Raw genomic sequence first — 20,637 nt, 5'->3', positions numbered from 1 at the left:
TGGTTGGTCATCCAGTATCTAAGAGCTCTCAGGGGTCCAGGTTAATTGAGACTGCTGGTCCTCCTACAGGATTGCCCTCTTCCTTAGCTTCCTCCAGATTTTCCCTAATTCAACCAGAGGGGTCAGCAGCTCCTGTTCGTTGGTTGGGTGCACATATGTGCATCTGACTGTTTTAGCTGCTTGTTGGGGTTTTTGGAGCATAGTCATGGTAGGTCTCTTTTTGTGAATGCTCCGTATCTTCAGAAATGGTGTCAGGTTTTGGGGCCTCCTCTTGAGAATGGTTCCCCTTTGGGCCTGTCACTGGACCTTCTTTTCCTCAGGCTCATCTCCATTTCCATCCCTGCATTTCTTTCAGAGTGGAAGAATTATGGATCAGAGCTTTTGCTGTGGGATAGCAACCCCATTCCTCACTTGATGCCATCTTTCTGCTGGAGGTGGATTCTGGTTCAGTCTAGAGAATCATCCCAACCTCCTTCCTCCGAGGTCACCTATTTCCATTCTTTCTCCTGGCCCTCAGGGCTTCAGTCCTTTTCCTCCACCCAATTCCAGATCATGACCCCCTGAGTCCTCAAACATTAGATATATTTTTCAAATATAAACATTTTGTTCTCTAGAATACAAATTATATTTGAAGTGTGAGCAACTATGTAATAAAACAGAAAAACTTTCTGGAGATCCAAAGCAATAAGCATAAATATATGGATGAGTATTTATTGAGGTTGCTGCTTAATGTTACCACCCATTACCTCTTAGCTGTTCAAGTTGTGCATCAGTAGCTGACATACACAATGAAGAAGCTCTTCCTCTGTGTAAAACAACGACATGACTCATTATTTTCTGAATAATGATCTACCATCTTCACCAAGCTGTCCATCAATACAAATCTTCAAGGAGCCTGTTACGTTTGACATATTTTATTCTGTGCAATAATGTATCTTTGAATATATCCTTACTATAAGGGAGTTTTTTTGCTGAAATTTGCAAAGAATTATGAAATAACCTTTCCTATATTCATGAATACTAGCTCGCCACCCAGGATCATAATAAGAAACTAGGAATTTGTAAAATGTAACTAGTTTTGGGTTCCTTTAGTTTATGAAATCAGCCTCATTTTGATTTTCCCTGTTTTTACTTAAAGCTCCAAATTCTCATTTTCTGTTAAGATACTTTCCCTGTAGAAGCACAGATCAATGGGATGTTTCTCTTGAATTGTATACTTTATAAACTCTTGTGATAGCATATAAGAAGCCCCAATACATTAATCTACAGGATTTAAGTTAATATGGAGGCATTGCTATGGTTTCTTTGTCAAGTATACGCACCTTCGATTCTTCTAGAAAGCATCTCAATGAGGGATTGTCTAGATTAGTTTGGCCTATGGGTGTGTTCATAGTATATTGTCTTGCCTTCATTCACTGGGGTGGAAAAACTTGCTGTGGACGGTAGCATTGTGTTCAGTCCTGAGCTATGTAAGTGTAGGGAGGGGGCTGAACATAAGTGGGCAGAAAAGCATTCGTTGTCTTCCTGACCCTGACTGTGGATTTAAGTACTTCAAATCCCTGCATTGGGTTTCCTATAATCACAAAATGTAACCTGAAACTGTAAACAAAATAAAAGCTGCCTGGCAGAAGCAGTTTTTAGTCAGAGTATTTTATTACAGAAACAGAAATTAAAGCAGAGTTGTCAGTAAGCATAGCTTCTTAGTGTGATCTAAATGCTAAATGTTTCTCTAATGTGTATGTGAGATAATTGTGATGCACATAAGACGAGAATAAGGGAGAAAATGATGTCATAATGATTGCCCACTGGGACCCCAAACAGCTTCCTCTTTGGAAACCTACATATCCCACTAAGTGAGATGCATGAGTGAGTTGTCAGATGAGCTGAGTTACCATTGGTGGATAAGCTAATTATATGTGTTTCTGGCCTTTTAAGACATATTCTACAAAATATATAAGTAGAATATATGTAATTTTATGAGTGTTAAAATGTGTAGCCTTGCATAGAAATCACATCCTACACAATGAATGTTTCTGTCACCTCACAAAGTTTTATTGTGCCATTTAGTGTTCATTTCCATGTACCCAGAGGCATGCACTCTTCCAGCATAACTCACTGGACTTTAGTTTTGTCAGTTCTGGGAATTCATCCACAAGCAAATTAAGGATTTCATTACTGTAAATATAAATGCTGCTTTTATTTCCTTAGGTTAATGGTTGAGATGAGGGGTGTACCCATGCTTTACGAATACAAGGCTTGGGCTAAGAAAGCCCACCATGTTTCTATCTAAGTATCACTAAGGACTAGGCCTTGAAGTTTCTAGCCTCCATACAGTCTATCCTGCAAGATCAGACCTTGAAGCCTTCAGCTTTCAGCACCTTCTGCTAACCTAGGCCTAGAATATTGCTGCCTTTCAAATGCTTACTGTTAAATCAGTTCTACCTCTTTCTGAATTTTGGCTGGATGGTTCAACTCAGATGTTTTGACTAGAACTCCTCTCCAAGTTACTGATTTGAATTGGCTTCTGTCATTCTGACTGAATTGCTCTGCTTTGATAGTCTGCCTCTGAACTTCATGAACTGAACTCTGATTTCAACTACTGTGCTTCAAATTGAGCTGAACACCACTGAATTGAATTCAATTGAACTCTCTCTCCCTTACTGCTCTTAAGTAGTCCCTCTTTCCTGTCCTTGTAAGAATTGGGCTTATCCTATCTCTGAGTCTTTCTGTCATATCTTTCTCTGATTTCTCACTTTGTCTGCCTCTCAATTATATGTCATTGTTTTGGATTGAAGGTGTGTGCTAAAGACATGTCTATAGTCCAGATCAAAGAGCAGCCATGTTGCTGGATTAAAACTACTGTACATACCTTGGACAGTTTTGAGACTGACTTTTTCTATTCACCATAGTGATTTGAAATGCATAAAGCTGTGTTTATAAAAATGAGCTTATTTATTTGTTAGTTTTTCAGGACTGTGGATATGTAACTATGTGATCATTTTTTACATTAAAAATTATTATGAAAGAACTCAAGAAGTTAGACTCCAGAGAATCAAATAATCCTATTAAAAATGGTGTACAGAGCTAAACAAAGAATTCTCAACTGAGGAATACTGAATGGCTGAGAAGCACTTAAAGAAATGTTCAATATCCTTAGTAATCAGGGAAATGTGAATCAAAGCAACCCTGAGATTCCACACCAAACAAGTCAGAATGACTAAGATCAAAACATCAGATGACAATTGATGCTGGAGAGGATGTGGACAAAAGGGAACACTTATCTTGTTGGTAGGATTGAAAGCTGGTACAACCACTCTGGAAATCGATCTGGCGGTTCCTCAGAAAATTAAGACATGGTACTACCTGAGGACCCAGCTATACCAATCCTGTGCATACACCCAAAAGATGCTCCAACATATAACAAGGACACATGGTCCACTATGCTCATAACAGCCTTATTATAATTGCCAGCAGCTGGAAAGAACCCAGATGTCCTCCAACAGAAGAATAAATTCAGAAAATGTGGTACATTTACACAGTGGAGTACTCTTCAGCTACTAAAAGCAATGACTTCGTGAAATTCAAAGGCAAATGGATGGAATTAGAAAATATCATCCTGAATGAGGTAACCCAGTCACAAAAGAACACACATGATATGCACTTAGTGATAAGCAGATATTAGCCCAAATGTTTGTCATACCTAAAAATAAAAATAAAAATCACAGATCATAGGACACTCAAGAAGAAGGAAGACCAAAATGTGGATGCTTGAGTCCTTCTTAGAAGGTAGAAAAAATACTCATGAGAGGAAATACAGGGACAAAGAGTGGAGCAGGAGCAGGAACTGAAGAACAGGTTATCCAGAGACGACTCCACCTGGGAATCCATCCCTTATGTAGCCACCAAACACAGTCACTACTGCTGACATCAAGAAGTGCTTGCTTCCAGGAGCCTAATATGGATGTTTCCTGAAAGTCTCTGCCAGAGCCCTACTGATACAAATGAGGATGCTTGCAGCTAACCATTGGACTAAGCATGGGGACCCCAATGGAGGAGTTAGGTGAAAGACTGAAGGACCTGAAGGAGATTACAACACCATAGGAAGAACAACAATGTCAACCAACCAGACCCCCACCAGAGCTCCCAGGGACTAAACCACCAAATACTTAGTACACGTGGAGGGACCCATGGGCTCCAACTTTATATGTAGGAGAGAATGGCATTGTCCAGCATCAATAGGAGGAGAAGCCCTTGGTTCTGTGAAGGCTCATTTCCCCAGTATAGGAAAATGCCACGGTATTGAGGGGGGAGTGGGTGGGTGGGAGCGGGAGGATCCTCATAGAAGCAGGTGGAGGGCAGAGGGAGTATGGGAGAGGGGAGAAAGACCTTAAAATTTGAAAAATAAATACATAAAATATCAAGAAAAGTAAAATATAAAAAACTGTTATATACTTCTTTCAAACACACAAATTGTTATTTATCTTCACTAAACTTATAAAGGACACAAATAGGGTTATAATTAAAATAAAGAGAATGGGTTACAATAATATAAACATGTTTTACTATTTTATATACATGCATAATATTATGAGAGCCTCACTTGTTCCATGTATTCATTAATATGTGCTTTGTTGAAGCTAATTCCTTCATGTGAAATCATTTCTTTTGAACTTGAGGAGCCTCATTGTTTAGAATTTTATCACTCTGAAAGCATTTCACAAATTCTAGGCATAAACTTTTTTAAATGTACATGTATTATAAGAATTTTCAAAAAAATTGTTTTTATTTTACTACATGACTGTTTTGCCTACATGCATGGAGGTACACTGCATGTGTGCCTAATGTCTAAAGGGTGCAGAAGTAGAAACCAGATTTCTTAGATCTTGTGTGACGGATGATTGAACTTTAGCAAGTGGATGCCGAGAATCTTACCCAGATCCTGCAAGAGCAGCCATCTTTCTAAGCAATCTCCCCAGGCTCTAAAGCTGAGGAACCCAGGGGAAGAGGGGGATAGAAGATTTTACTAATGGAGATGATGAAGGACACCAGGAAAACGTGGTCCACTGAATCAGCGAAGAAGGGCTTCTCTAGGCTCATAACTCCTGAAGCAGTAAGCACAGGTCCTGCAAGGGTCTCCACAAGATCCCTGGTTTATGCGTTATGGACGCTAACGTTGTGCTGGAGGAGGACTCCTAACTGAAGAAACAGGCACATCTCTGATGCTTTTTCATGGTCTTGTGACTCTTTTTCTTCTGTTGGGTTGCCTTGTCCAGCTTGGATATGTGAACTTTTGCCTTCTCCTATTTGCCCTGTATTTCCGTGTGCCCTGTTCTTTTCTGAAGGGAAACAGAGTGGATATGGTGAAGTAGAAAGATAGGAGGGAACTCAGAGGAGACCTGGAGGGCAAACTATGTCCAAAGTATATTGCCAGTGAAAAGAAACTATTTTAAATTTTGAAAAGAATTGTTCTCACATAATATATCCTGGTCCCTTACCTCTATTCTCCAACTTCCTCCTCATGTCTCCTTACGTCTTGATCTCTCCTCTTTTCTTTTATCATTAGAAAGCAAACAGGTATCTGTGGGATAATATTAAAAAGAAAGAAATGAAAAATAGAAAAAAGAAAAGAAAAGCTAAAATATATGATTTGGACAAAATAATAAATAATACTACACAAGAAGGCATGAGAATAAAAACTCACTTATTCATATATTGAGTAACCCAGTAAAAACTGTAAACTAGGACCTATACTTACATATCCTTTGGATTTTACACTCTGCTTTCACTTCCAAGTGGTTCAGTGAACTCTGGGGTTTGGAGGGTTAATGAAGATATCCAAACCATTTAAGTCTGAGTTTCTAAGATCTCTCAACTTTTATGTAATGTTTATATGTGGGTATCCATATGTCTTCTCATCTGATGCATGATGAAGCTTCTCTTATGATGGTTGAACAAAGCACTTACCTTTAGTGCAGCAGAACATCATCAGGGTCATATCATTGCTGGTTTGTTGTCCTGGTTGTTCTGTTTTGTTCAGAGAATAGTGGTGTTTGCTTTTATCCTAGGTCTCTGGGCTATCTAGTCTCAGGTTCTTGATCAATTGTACAGTATTAGATATGGGTTCCATCTTGTGAAGCAGGCCTTGGTTGGTTACTCTTAAAAGTTTTATGACACCATTATACCAGTATAACTTGCAGGCAGGATACCATTGTAAATCAAAGCCTTTTGTGACTTCATTGGTGTTTATGTTTTACTTTTGATACTATCCAGAGTACCTTTTAGTTTCAAAGATACTAGAACATAGGGATGAAGACCCTAGGTAGGCACCACCTCTACTTCTTCATATTCAATAAGTTATGCATGTATTTTCTTCAAAATAGGACTTTGCTGTCAGTCTTTGAAGAACAACCTTTAGCCTTGGCAGCAGTCTGGGTTCCCTGTGCCCATAGAATCCCTTTGACCAAAAACTCAATTAGTTGTAACTCATTTCTGCTACTAGAAACTTTATTTGCAAATAAGATATATCTAGTTAACACTCCATGGTGCTTTTATATAGGTCAACTCCATATATACAATTTTAGGAAGCTTCCAAAGTATTGGGTTTCCACAAAACCCTTCAAATGGCCACTCCATTTTAGCACTCTTTTCCTTTTTCACCTACCTTGTCTCCCATGTCCTTCTCTCCTCATATTAAGACCTCCTTCTATCTATCCTGAACTATGTATTCTATTTCCTTTTCCTAAGTAAAATGATCTGTTTATCCCAGAACTTTACTCTGCACCTAGCCTCTCAGGTTCTAAGGATTTCAGCATGGATATCAATGAGTCAAGAGCTAACACCCACATATAAGCAGATTCCACATAATTGTCTTTCTGGTCTACCTTACTTTGGCTATTTTTTCTAGTTCTCTCCATTTATGTGTGCTTTGCATATTTTATTTTATTCTCTGAGTAGTACTGCTTTGTCAATTATACTCTGCTTTGTTTTCAGTTCTGTGGAATGACATCTAGGTTGCTTCCAACTTCTACATATTATGAATAAATCAGCAAAGAGCATGGTTGATCAAGTGTCCCTGCTGTAGGATGAAACAACCTTTGGGTATATGCCCAACAGTGTTATAGCTGGATGTTGAGGTATATCATAATTCTAGTTCTTGACATCTCGCCCCATATTTTGGGGGAGAATATTTTTGTTTCGTCTCTGCTATTCTTAGAGGACAATAATGGCCGTGTTTCCTGGTAAGAAATTCTGAAATTCTGATAGCTGTGGTCACTGGGGCTCTCCTAGTAAACATGTGTCTAGGTATGGGGACCTGACTCTTAGGAATGGGGATGAAGTGGAGGAGATGTTATAGATGTTGACAGGAGGGAGGAGAGTATGGTATTCCACCAGGCTCTGCATCATTCCTGGAAAAGGAGACAGAGAATGAAGAGAAACTATAGCAGGTGGCATGCTAAATAGGTTGGAAGGAAACTAAAAGATTGAACTTGTAGAAATAAAGGGGAAGGTGAATATCTGCAGGAAAACTACGTGCTCCCTGGCCAAAGTGGCCAAGGTCTTCCCATTGAAAACCTACTGGAATTGGGAGATGGGATATAACAAATATGGGAGAAAGAAATAAGGAAGGAGTGATCTCTGTGCTCTACTGAAGACGGGAAGAGAGGGAAGGAAGGGCGACGGCAGCAGGTGATTTGCTGTAGGGCTATGGATGAGTCATGGGCGTTAGATTTGAAGGAAAGTAGGGATAGGTTAAAGTCTGTGGTTAGCCTACCCAGTTTCTTGGCTAGAGTTGACTGAGTCTGACGGAAATTTACCATGTGGGCTGAAAATTATGAACAGCTTTGTTTTGTCATGCAAACTTTCTTTCAATTATATCATATTTTGTTCTATTATGTATCTAATCATTTGATAATCTATCATATCTATCTATCTATCTATCTATCTATCTATCTATCTATCTATCTATCTATCTATTACCTATTTATTGACATGGCTTCAGTATGCACCTTTCTCTGGTCTGGAGTGCCTTCTGTAGACTACATTGCCCTGGAACTCACAGAGATCCACCTCTTCTGCCTTCTAACTTTTAAGATTATCAGCATGCACCACACACCCACTCTCTCAAGCATTTGAATTGTTTTGGATATATTTTGGTGTTATGATATTTATTGGTACCTCTTATTTGGAATATATATTGGGGTTTTTTTCAGATATTAGTTTGGAGTGGTGATATCTACCTTAAGGCACAGTGCTTAAGCCTAGCATCTCTAGTTGCTTGAACCAATGGTGTGCTTTACTTGCTATAGTCATATCCTACATTGCTCCACCAGTAAAATTTCTCCAAGAGCGGCATAGACTCTAAGGTCAGTAATCAGGTTTCAGTCTCTGTCAAACGGTCTGCTATAAATCATATACTTTTGTTTTTCTCACAGCAGGTGTAGATCATCAGTGATTCATCAAAGTTTATAGAAACTGAAAATTGAGTTATCCTCCTGCATTTCATTTTTTGTCATATCAATATTTAATCACTCAAACATTTATTTTTTATAAGCCATATGAAAACAGGGTATGCTGACTGTTCACTGAAACAGAGACTATATTGTGCAAGATAGAAATACTTGCCCAGAAATGTTTTTATTAAATTAATGTTTTATTATTTTACTGAAGGAAAATATTCTGTTGTTATATTTAAAAATACACTCTAGACAATGGGGGGCATATGGCAATTTGCTAGTGTTTTGTCTATATATTTTCTAGTATCATTTAATGGTTTTTAATGTTCTGAAATCAAAGATATATAATGTAAAGGTATAACTTAAATGCTCTTATCTAGTATTTGTCTAGATTCTAATTTCTTCTCTAGCATCTGTTCCAGAAATTGTACAAATTAATTTTGAGTAATTAGGGACATAGAACATATCTATTTTCTGTATTAAATTTAGATGCACATACATAGGTCTAGAAAGTCATATATTTATAATGGGCTCTGTGAATATATAAAATAAAGTTGGGCAGCATTCATTATAGCAACACATGTGTAACATAAACAAGCAATTTATTGGAGGAGAATTTTTGATTTCTTTGGGGATTCAGTTGTGCCATGTAATGTTGTCATGAAAACTGTCTTATGAGATAAAGTTTTTGCTGAAGTTGATACATGGAATGATGTTTTGCTAAGAATAGATACAGTAATTTTTTTCTGTAGGTAGCCTGGAAAAAGGGCATGTGATATTTTGCTAGAGAAGATGCTTGAGAGAACCCATGATGTTTGGAAAGGATATAAACATACCCTAATGGACAGTGGACAATGCAGGATGGTATTGGTTCACCTTGATGCAGGATGGTATTGCTACACCTTGTCATTTTTTTGCTGGTCAGTGTTTGTCATGACTTCATAGAAATACACCAAAAACTTGTGGTGGTGTTCCAGAACCTTCTTACCACTTCTGCACACTGGGGCCGATTGTCAGAGCCTTATGGTTTCTTCTGGAAAAATCTGCCATTGCTGATTCGTGAGTGGTGTTTGTGAGTGGACCCAGCTGCCACTGCTGATTCATGTGAAATGAGCTGACAAGGAAGATTGGATTTACTCTAAAGAAATATTTCTAAACACTTCCACATCCTCCTTGACTCTATTAACCTTTCATTTCTACTACTTTTGGTAGGTGGTGAGCTAGAAGAGAGGATAAAGCATTTAAGGACTCTTATTAAAAGAATTTAAACATTCAAGTTATGGAGTTAGAGTTTATCTCTTCAGATGTGAGATGAATAGCCAAAGAATACTAAGGGGAAGGATAGTAGATTTTGCTATAAATGTTACCATTTATGAAATTTGTAGCTTGAGGAAGGTAATCTGAGTCTCAGATTCTATGTCAAGTAACTGCAAACAATACTAAATCCAGCACTAAGAAATGATACAATGATACAATGCTGGATTTCCAGCATTAAGAAATGATACAATTGAAATATTTAAGCAGTATTTCTAACTTGAAGTGAAATATCACATTTCTTTTTTCCCACTAACAGTTTTTGGACTGTTCATGGAACTGTGCAGGAGGTATGAGGGGCCAAAAGGGACTTTCAAAAATTAAGCTAACGTGAATGACATGAGCTAGCAATTTGAAAATATCTATGCACTGATGTCAACTGAATTTTACATAATTTCCCTCAAACTTTACTGTTGGATAACTTAGAAAAGAATTCTTGAACAGAGAAGTTTAAACTGAAATCTTTGAAATATGGAAAATAATTATTGCTAGCTTTTATTATAGTGCCATATGTTGCCACAATGTGAGATAATTATAACTAGTCATGGGGGAAATTTTGTACAATTATGCTTAATTAGTTTTAAAGGATATTGTCTATTTTGTTATTTATCTTCAAATAATACAGGGAAAGACTTCATCTGGGATGTACCTGTCTATATTTTTAACTCTTTGTGAATTGTCACAAGACGACGGATAAGATCATTGTTCCTGGTCTTATTCCATGGACTATTTAAATAATGAATGTCTGCCAAGTACTAATAAAGCTGAACCTCAATACCATAAGCAAGATAAAATTAAAATCATTAATGAAGACAGAAAGCTCACCAGTATGTGTTGTAGCTTGCATTAGTGTATTAGTGTATTCGATTTTTTTTTTCAGTTGGTACATGGTATTTTAAAATAAATGCCTTCTCTTCTGAAATTATGGTCAACAAAAACAGTGGTACTAACAAAGAGCAGAAGATTTATCCACTCTTTTTTAATAGTTATAATAGAATTCATATACAGAAATTTGAAAATCACTATAATCACTTATCAGTAGTTTTCACATTCAGGTAAATAAATAATGGAGGTGCATATCACAAAAAAAAAACAATACCAGAAAAACACCTGCTCTCTCTATGTGGTCAACAGAGAGGGGACAGAGCCAACTGAGTGCAGCTGAAGACTCACCTGCCTGGCTGTAGGCAAAACGATCCAGACAGAAAGGAGAACAGCTTGTGTTTTCTTTAATGTGGGGGAGAGCAATCTCTTCTAAGATGATCTGCTAATAATAGAGACATATTAGGCATTCCGTATTCTGCAATAATGTGTGTATTACAAATTGAATACACACACACACACACACACAGACACAGACACATTAACAAAAATTAATGGAAAAGGAGAGTGATGGGACTTTATAAAAGGCTGTGGAGGAAGGAAAGGGAAGGGGAAATGGTGTTATTATACCCTCAATAAACAAAACGAATAATAAAAATTATCCTTTAATATGTAAACACATAGCAATGTATGTCACTTGCTTTTTGAAGTCTGTCTGAAATTAGCACTGTTATAGGTGCTGGAAGATTACTCAATTCTGGCATTATCCATACAATCTTAAAACCTGGGGAATAAGAAATAACTCTCATTCTTAGCAAAAGACCAGCTATATATACAATAGCATTTGGATTCCAGGGGTAGATTGGTGTGCTATTTCAAAAACACGTACGCTGGGCCAATGGTATGGATCAGCAGTTAGAAGTACATGTGCCCCGGCAGGAGAACCTGATTTTGATCATTCAGACTCACATGATAGAAGCACAGAACTAAACCATGCAAATTCCTTTTGAACTCCACATGAGCCAAGGTATGAATGTATCGTATCCACAGCTACACAAACATACATTCGCTAAATAAGCAAAAAACAAATAATCAAACTGTAGAATGTAAAGTTGAATTCCTTGTCTCTGTCTTTCTGTAATTCGTCTGGTCTGCATAACTCTGAAGGCTGATGACCAGCTAGAACTCCCACTGGTAGTAAAACCTTCTCTCTTCCCTTCTCTTTACCACCCTCTCCCCCACATGATCCTCTTCTATTCAACAGCCATTCCTCTCTTGTAGCTTTCAATTTCCTTTCCTTTTGGTTTTGTTCATTTATTTCATTTAAGGATGGATGTAGTGAGATGTTTGTTCCAGTCACTTCTATAAAACAAACATTAGTGGGCGTTCTGGTAGTTATATTCTTGTTGGTATTTTTTTTATACATTCATTTATTTTTACACTCCAGAATTCATTCCCCTCCCGGTCCACAACCCCCCTCTCAGTACCACATCTACCCTCCATCTCCACAAGGATGTCCCCACCCCACTCACCCCAGGAGAACTCTAAAGTTTCTGGGTCCTCCTGTCTCTTGAGGATTAGGTGCATCTTCTCTGACTGAACGCAGACCTGGGAGTCCTCTGCTATACATGTGTTGGAAGCCTTATCTGTGTGCTACGTGGTTGGTGATTCAGTGTCTGGGAGATGTTGGAGGGTCCAGGTTAATTGAGACTGCTGGTATTCCTGAAGGGTCGCCCTCCTCCTCAGCTTCTGCCAGCATTTCCCTAATTCAACCAGAGGGGTCAGCAGCTTCTGTCCATTGGTTGGGTGCACATATCTGCATCTGACTCTTTCAACTGTTTGTTGGGTCTTTTGGAGGTCAGTCATGATAGATCCCTTTTTGTGAACACCCCATAGGCTCAGTAACGGTGTCAGGTTTTGGGGCCTCCCCTTGATCTGGATCAACCTTTTGGCCTTTTGCTGGACTTTCTTTTCCTCAGGCTCATCTCCATTTTCATTCCTGCATTTCTTTCAAACAGGAAGAACTATGGGTTAGAGCTTTGACTGTGGGTTAGCAACCACATCCCTCACTTGATACCCTGTCTTTCTGCTGGAGGTGGGTTCAGTAAGTTCCCTTTCCCCACTGTAGGGCATTTCATCCAGGGTTTCCCCTTGAGTCCTCAGAGTCTCTAACTTCCCAGGTCTCTGGTACATTCTAAAGGATCCTCCCAACTTCCTCCCTCATGAGGTTACCTGTGTCTGTTCTTTCTGCTGGCTCTCAGAGCTTCAGTCCTTTCCCCCCACCCAATTCCAGATCAAGTTCCTTTCTCCCCCCATACCCTTCCCCTTTTCCTTTCCTGTGCCTCCCTTCCTCCCCCCTTGTGGTTGCTTGTTTTCTTCTCCCTCCCAAGTAGGACCGAGGTGTTCTCACTTGGGTCCTTCTGCTTGTTGACCTTTCTGTGAACTGTATTTGAATACTCCGTAATTTTTTTTAGTGAGAACATACCGTGCCTGTCCTTTTGGGTCTGAGTTAGTTCATTCAATATGATATTTTCTAGTTTGCCTGCAAAACTTTAAATCTCTTTAAAGGTAAAATTTAGAGTAAGTATTTAGGGAAAACACATTTATTTTACAGTTCACTTAAGACTAAATATGCAAAAAGACCTATGTGTATTTTGTTGAACTGGTGGATAAACACATATAAGTCAGGTTTTAAAAGAGGTTTAAATAAAGAAAGGTAGGATGCATACACATGAGGATCTCCATCATTTCTTTGTGAATGAACGATCATGAAGAGAAATAAAAGATATTGGGCATATTGATGGGCAATGAAGGGATTGCGTATGAAGTCCCTTAAACAAAGGTTTATTGTATTATTTGTTATACTTATTATATTATTAAAATCCAGTGCAAAGTAACTTTCCATTTGCACTGTTGGCCTTTGACCTTTTCACTTGTTTTAAGCATTCATCAAATTCTGATTCCATTTTAGAGTAGGTATGTGTTGTCTACTGAATTTTATAAACCATCCAAACATTCTCTTTAAAACAGTTTGCTCTATTTTCTCCAGTTTCTTTTTTCAATAATATTTCAAAGATGATTGTTCTCTGAATCCCTTTTTAGTTTTTTAGTATTTTCTATTAAATAGTTACAGCGAACTATGAGCCATTCTCTCCCTACTTTTATTTCAGATAGTTTAACGTTTGCTTCCAATTTCTGTTTTCTAATTTTTTTTGTCAAAATGTGTTTTATTTCTTTCCTCATGTTATGTTGTCTTTAATTTGCTACTTAGCTTGTTTAAATCAAATATTAAGACATTACTTTGGGATTTTTGTTTGTTCTAAATTCAACATTTTTTGCATCAGTGTTTCAAAGAGAATTAATCAAGGTTCTTCTTGCAAACTTCTACTAGTGTTATTGTTTTGGTTTTTCAAGTTCTTTTACCTATTGATTTTTAATTTGGTAACTCAATTATGATTCCAGACCAGAATAAATACAGTTATTTTATATTTCCCTATAATGCTTTTCTTGGTAAATTCTTTGATCTATACTTGAATATAATCTGTTATTTGAAAGGTATTTGGTGATGTTCCTCAGATGTGTACACAAGTTTAGTTCTGTTTACTATATCTTTCAATTGAGAGATAGTGTTGTTCGGATATCTAACTTCATTGATGTATCTGTTTTTCTTTTACTCTAATTTACTATGCAATTATGTGATTTATATATAAAAATTTATAATACATATGTTTTCATGTATAGTTCATTACTTAATGATTTGGACATGTTTTGTTATTTCTGGTGTTGTCCCCTGTATTTTTTGCCTGATCTCATTTTACCCATGTGAAATTTCTTATCCTTTCTTTTCCATGTTTTCTTTTCTTAGTTCTTTTAACTCCAATATATATACTGTGAATTCACGTTACATTCCAAAACAGTATTTACATACTCATCACTTCTAATTATAACACATTGCCCTCAAATCTTCACTTGATCTTAGCCAAAAGGCCGAGTAGTGATTGCCCTCAAATCTTAAGGGCATATCTCTTGACTACAAGATATGGTAAGGGCCATATCGTTTTTATCCACACAGAAATCTCTGGATAGGAACATGTTAGTCCTTTCAAATGGAATGTGGTAATTTTAATTATTAAATATATATCTAACATTTTATTGTGTTTTTACATGTCTCATTACTACTTGCTTTTCTTCCATTCTTTCATTTTACCTTGTTCTATTATAATATTTTTTTTGTTCTTTTTTTCGGAGCTGGGGACCGAACCCAGGGCCTTGCGCTTCCTAGGCAAGCACTCTACCACTGAGCTAAATCCCCAACCCCAATATTTTATTAATCAACTTACTCATAGCTTATAGCTATGCAACAACGCAAAGTTAAAATGTTGTCTCAGAACCTTTACTGCTTATAATTTGTACAAATATTGACAATCAACAGCAAGTATATGCAGCTGTACTTATACAGATGTTATACAAAGTCATTTTCTACTTGATTATATACATTATTCTATGCTTTTTATATTTGTACATATGTTTACATAATAAATTTTTCTATGAATTATAAGTCTTGCAGTAAACAATCATCATTACTTTAAATGGTAATGCACATTCAAATAGAAAACTTCAATAGAAAAATGTAAATATGTATGCCATGTCCATTCATTTGAAATTTTTCTAGTGTTTTAGAGGTCTCTGTGAATCTAAAGCACTATCTATACTATTTTTCTTTAGAATTTTTTTCGTCTATTGATTTTATTGGGATCGCATAGACAATCAATACAGATTCATTGGCCTATGTGTCTGATAGACATAATCTTAAGTACTCACTGAAACAAGGAACAAAGGAAAAATGTTAGGAAAAAGTTGGGACATGCTGGAGTTTCTTTAACTAAACCTGTTACCACTGAAGTAAGAGGCATGGGTAGAATAGACTCTTTTTTCAATCTCCTTGAACTCTTCCCTTCCTCATATTCTCAAGGTTTAATGTTGTCAAACAAAGAACAGACAGACATCTAGTTCTAAAATCTATTAGTGTTTTTCTGAACTATATGAATTCTCTTTTTATTCTGAAGTATAAATAAACATGTATTTATCAATTAAGAATGTTTTCTTCTGCTTCATATGCAGCTAGAGCAATGGGTCTGTTCGTGTGTACCCTTTGGGTGGTGATTTAGTCCCTAGGAGCTCTGATTGGTTGGTATTGTTCTTATGATGTTGCAAACCCCTTCCACTCCTTCAATCCTCTAACTGTCTCAATTGGGACTCCATTCTCAGTTCAATGGTTGTCTGCTAGAATCTGCCTCTTTATTTATCCTGCTCTGTTAGATCCTCTCAGGAGACAGCAATATCAGGCTCCTGTCAGCATGCAATTCTTGGGATCATCAGTATTGTCTGGGATTGATGACTGTATATGGTCTAGATCCTCAGGTAGTGCAGTCTTTAAATAGCCTTTCCTCAGTCTCTGTTCTCAACTTTGTCTCCATATCTCCTCCTATGAATATTTTTGCTCCCCCTTCTAAGAAGGACTGAAGCAACCACACTTTGGTCATCCTTCTTCTTGTGCTTCATGTGGTCTCTGGATGTTATCTTGAGTAATCTGAGCTTTTACAAGGAATTGCAAAAAAATTGCAAGAAAAGCTATTTAGGCAAAAGGGTATATTACGTGACACACTGCAGCATCCACAGTGAGATATTTTGGGGAGGGGGATTGCAAGGGTAAAAGGTAGATATAGAAAGAAAAGAAGATGAATTGAGTTGGGGTGCATGATATGAAATTCACAAAGAATCAATAGAAAGTTAAAAAATAAAAAAATAAGAAAGCTAAGCATGAACCAATGGGAAAGTCAGAGCAGGAAGCAATAAACAGCATCCTTTTATGGTTTCTGCATCAGTTATTGCTGGAGTTTCTGTTTTGACTTCCCTTAATGAGGAACTATGACCTGGAAATTTAAGTCAAATAAATCCTTCCCTTACCCCCACCCCAGAAAGAATATTTTCTTTCAAATGATAATCGCTTTGAGGTTTTTTTCTATATCAACAACTATAGCATGTTTCACCACTGATGAATATTTTGCATTTGATTGTCTGTTGAGACTCATGGAACTATAAATTAATAACAATTTCAACCAATACTATAAATTTCAAGTCATTAAACTTCAATGTCTTTTTTTCTTTCCAGCAAACCATGATCTTTCTTCTGACCATTAATTTGTCAAAAGTATATAACTTGACATGTAAAGAAAGCATGTTTCTTCTTTGAAGCTCTTCCCAATTTTATATAATCTTATTTTCTTATCTCCTTTTTCCATCAGAAGGATTTTATATTCTCCAAATTGACTATTTTCTTACCATCTCTAATCTATTTTCAAAATAGTTATTTTTTTCTTGCTAGTAATATATGTTAATAGAACAGTATTTCTTCCTTTCACACATTGTTTTATTTTCTTTGTTGAGAGATGTAGAGAACCTTCACGGAAGGAGGTTTTAAGTCTCTTTATCCGCCATACAGAATAAGAAGCAAAACAAGAAGGCTACACTGCCCAGGAAATGGAGAGCACCAATGACAAACCCTTTATCTTAGCCTGGAAATTAGGGAAATTCTGTCAGGTGCATTGGGATGTGAAAGAGACAGTAACCATGATATCATGGGGTAGTGCATGTTGTAGTATAGATCATTTAGCTCACAGCTGATAGTCCGAGATAGTCAAATTCTTACTGAGATTTATTGTTTTTCTATAAGGCGTGTATCACCAACTGAATGACCAAGCACACGTAAACCATTTTTTTAAAATAATTCAGTGTCTAGGTGGTGACAAAGACAGCTCCTTTATAAGAGCTACACATAAAAGTTTGAAAAAGAAATTTGAATGCTACTAATAACTCTAAGGTTCATAATTAGCATTTTTAAGATTTCTATTTTATGTTTATAAGCATTTTGTTGGCACGAAGTATTTTTATCCATTCCTCTGTAATACAAAGAAAACACAGAAGCCAAGAAGCATGCCTTGAAAATCATATCAGCTTTTATATATTCAAAATATTCCATAAGGAAACCTAACTTTGCTGGTAAGAAAAAATACATATATCTTGTGCTCAGTGTGTTCTTTTTTGAGTAATGACAGCAATGGTAGGTGGGCAGAGAGATGCTGCTTTCTCTAAATTAATGAGTTGTTAGTGACAATATGCAGTTTCTTCCCTGTACACTAATTATTTAAATTTGACTGTGCAAAATGTGTAATGGTAAAATGAAGAAAAGTAGTTATTGTTTCCACGCATGGGTTGTAATTACAGAATCTAGACCTGCTTCTACTTTTGATTATAGGAATAATACAATTTGTATTGATGGGACAAACAGATTCATACACTGACTAAACAGTCTGATATAACTAGATCAAATGAATTCGGTATTCCTTCACTTGTTACACTTTCTGTTTCCCATAGTAATTCCCTCAGTCTCCATTACATTCCAATTGTCAGATCATTTGCTTTCTGTTTATCCAATTAGATTTCTAAGCTTCCTAAAATGTGTAATCTGTTCTCATCATCTCTCTATTTGTACATAGTGTCCTGTGTTTGTTTTTTCTACTAAGGAGCACTTTTTTTAATGAGTAGGCAAGAGAACCCTGACATTGAACAATCACATAGAAAATACAGAACAACTTTGATTTGGTAGAAGACACATTTCATACTTGCCTACATTTGTGCAGTTTAGAAACTGGCTAACTATATCCTTATAATAATATCAAGACAGATGAAACTGTTGAATATTTATCTCTAAGCTGAACATGTGGTACTTGACATTAAGGAAAGTCAAGTTATTTGTTACCAAGAATAAAAATTTAGCTGAAGTTGATGACTTCTTGCTCCCTTTACAATCTCCCTTTTTTTTAATCAATACTGAGGTGAAACACAGGTAACTGTGAGCTTGAATAATTATAGTATCATATTCTTAAAGACAAAAATTTTTGTGACACTTAGACATTTTGTTATAGCCATAAGTAAAAGCTTACATTTTACAAATGACAGTAATTTTCTACAAAATGATGGGAAACTTTTTCAAATGCTTTTCTGACTAATACTTTCTGAGTCCCTAAAGTTTTAGTTCAAGGGTGAATAAAAATTATAAAGTTCTTCTCTCTTTTGAGGAATATGTAGTTTCCTTTAATGAGACATGCATTACTATTTAACATTTTATATAAGGCTATATGTAATAAAATAAAATAATAATGGCTCAAGAAAATTTCTCTATTCATGTATTTAGGTTCCTATAAGTGACTTCAATCGTGTGTGCATGCTCTAGGTATTAAACAACTTTAACTTGCATGTCTTCAGTTAAAAACTATGTTAAGGATGCAAGTTTTAGTTTCAACCTTGAAAAATATTGATTACTTTCACCTTGTTTATGATCAGATCCTAGACAAAATGAAGAAAGAAAGTTCAAAGCAAATGGGCACTTGCTATTACCAAAAATTTAGTGGTATATCTGGAAAAACACATGATTATGAATTGTAAAATTTTGGTTACAACAATAACCAGTGGCTATTTTTATCCATAGGAGAAGTGATTAAATATATTTTTTCATTGTTATGAGGTTGGCCATTTTTGCCAAAATACAACTAAGCTTCCAGATGCAAAGAAGGACGACCAAAATGCAGATGCTCCCACTCTTTCTTAAAAGGGGGAACAGAAATATTCATAGGAGGGGATATGCAGGCCAAGTTTAGAGCAGAGACTGAAGGAACTAGATAAGATTGATGAAGCTAAAAAGTGCATGCTGAGAGGGATTGGATATAGAGCTCTCCTGAGAGACACATCCAAAACATGTGAAATAAATAGGTGAATGCTAGCAGCAAACCACTGAACTGAGAACAGGTCCCCCTTTGGGGGAATTAAAGGAAGGATTGAAAGAGCTGAAGGGGCTTGCAACCCCATAAGAACAACAATGCCAACCAACCAGAGCTCAAGGGACTAAACCACTACCCAAAGACTATACATGGAGAGACCCAGGGTTCCAACCGCCTATGTAGCAGAGAATAACCTTGTTGGGGCACCAGTGGAAGGGGAAGCCCCTGGTCCTGCCAAGGTTGGATCCTCAGTGCAGCGGAATGTCAGGGGATGGGTGGTAAGGGGAGTGGATGGTGAAGGGAACACCTGAGTGGAGGAGTGAGAGGGGATAGGGGGTATGTGGACAGGAAACCAGGAAAGGGAATAAAACATTTGAAATGTAAATAAAGAAATATATCTAATAATAAAAAGCAAGCAGAAAAAAATTAAAAGAAAAGGAGTGAAACACAGGAAGGCAGATTCTGGATTAACAATGAACATAACCTAGCTGTGTTTGTCTGTTGTGTGTACAGTGAACTTGACATTAAAGGACTCTAATGAGGAGAAGATACATCATACAGCAAGCATCCATTCAGCTATCCATCTACTCTTCCAGCAAACATGAACATGATTGGTTCAACTGAACAGGGGAAGTGCATGGTAGAGTAAGACTGTGCTACCATTCAGTGGGCTGTGGTTACTTAGAGGTAAATGAATCATTGGTTGGCAGTGAAAAGGGGTTGGGGAGTGATGAGGATGCTAGTAGTGGCACAGAGGAAAGTAAACAATATGGATGCCTTTCTGGATAAACTCGCCCTCTAATAAGGTAACTTTAAAGGTCATGCCTGCCAAATTTGCCCTAGAAAATTACAGAGCAACAGGTGATTTGAGGTCATTAATTCGGTGAATAATCATGAGCAAATTGTTTATTGTTTACTATCCTCATCTGTTTTCATTTATAACATTTTAATGCATCAAGAATGCTGTACTGGGATTAAATCCCTGATAGAAATAAGGCTGCAGGATGATGTGTGCACATAATGGTAAATAATAGGTATTTAATCAATGTTGTCTGACTGAATTGTCAAATGGAGGTCACAGATGCTATTGTTTTATGAGGGTAGAAATTGAAACACAAATGTAACCGTTCTGTTGTTGAGATGGGCTTCTAATTTTAATCATCTTAATTCAAACACAGAAAGCATGATTTCTTTTTCTGCTTTGAGTGTTT

Source organism: Rattus norvegicus, chromosome 1 (genome assembly GCF_021556685.1).
Source record: "Rattus norvegicus strain SHRSP/BbbUtx chromosome 1, alternate assembly SHRSP_T2T, whole genome shotgun sequence".
NCBI classification, from domain to species: Eukaryota; Metazoa; Chordata; class Mammalia; order Rodentia; family Muridae; genus Rattus; species Rattus norvegicus.
The sequence above is the reverse complement of the archived record's forward strand: the minus strand, read 5'-3'. Positions refer to the sequence as shown.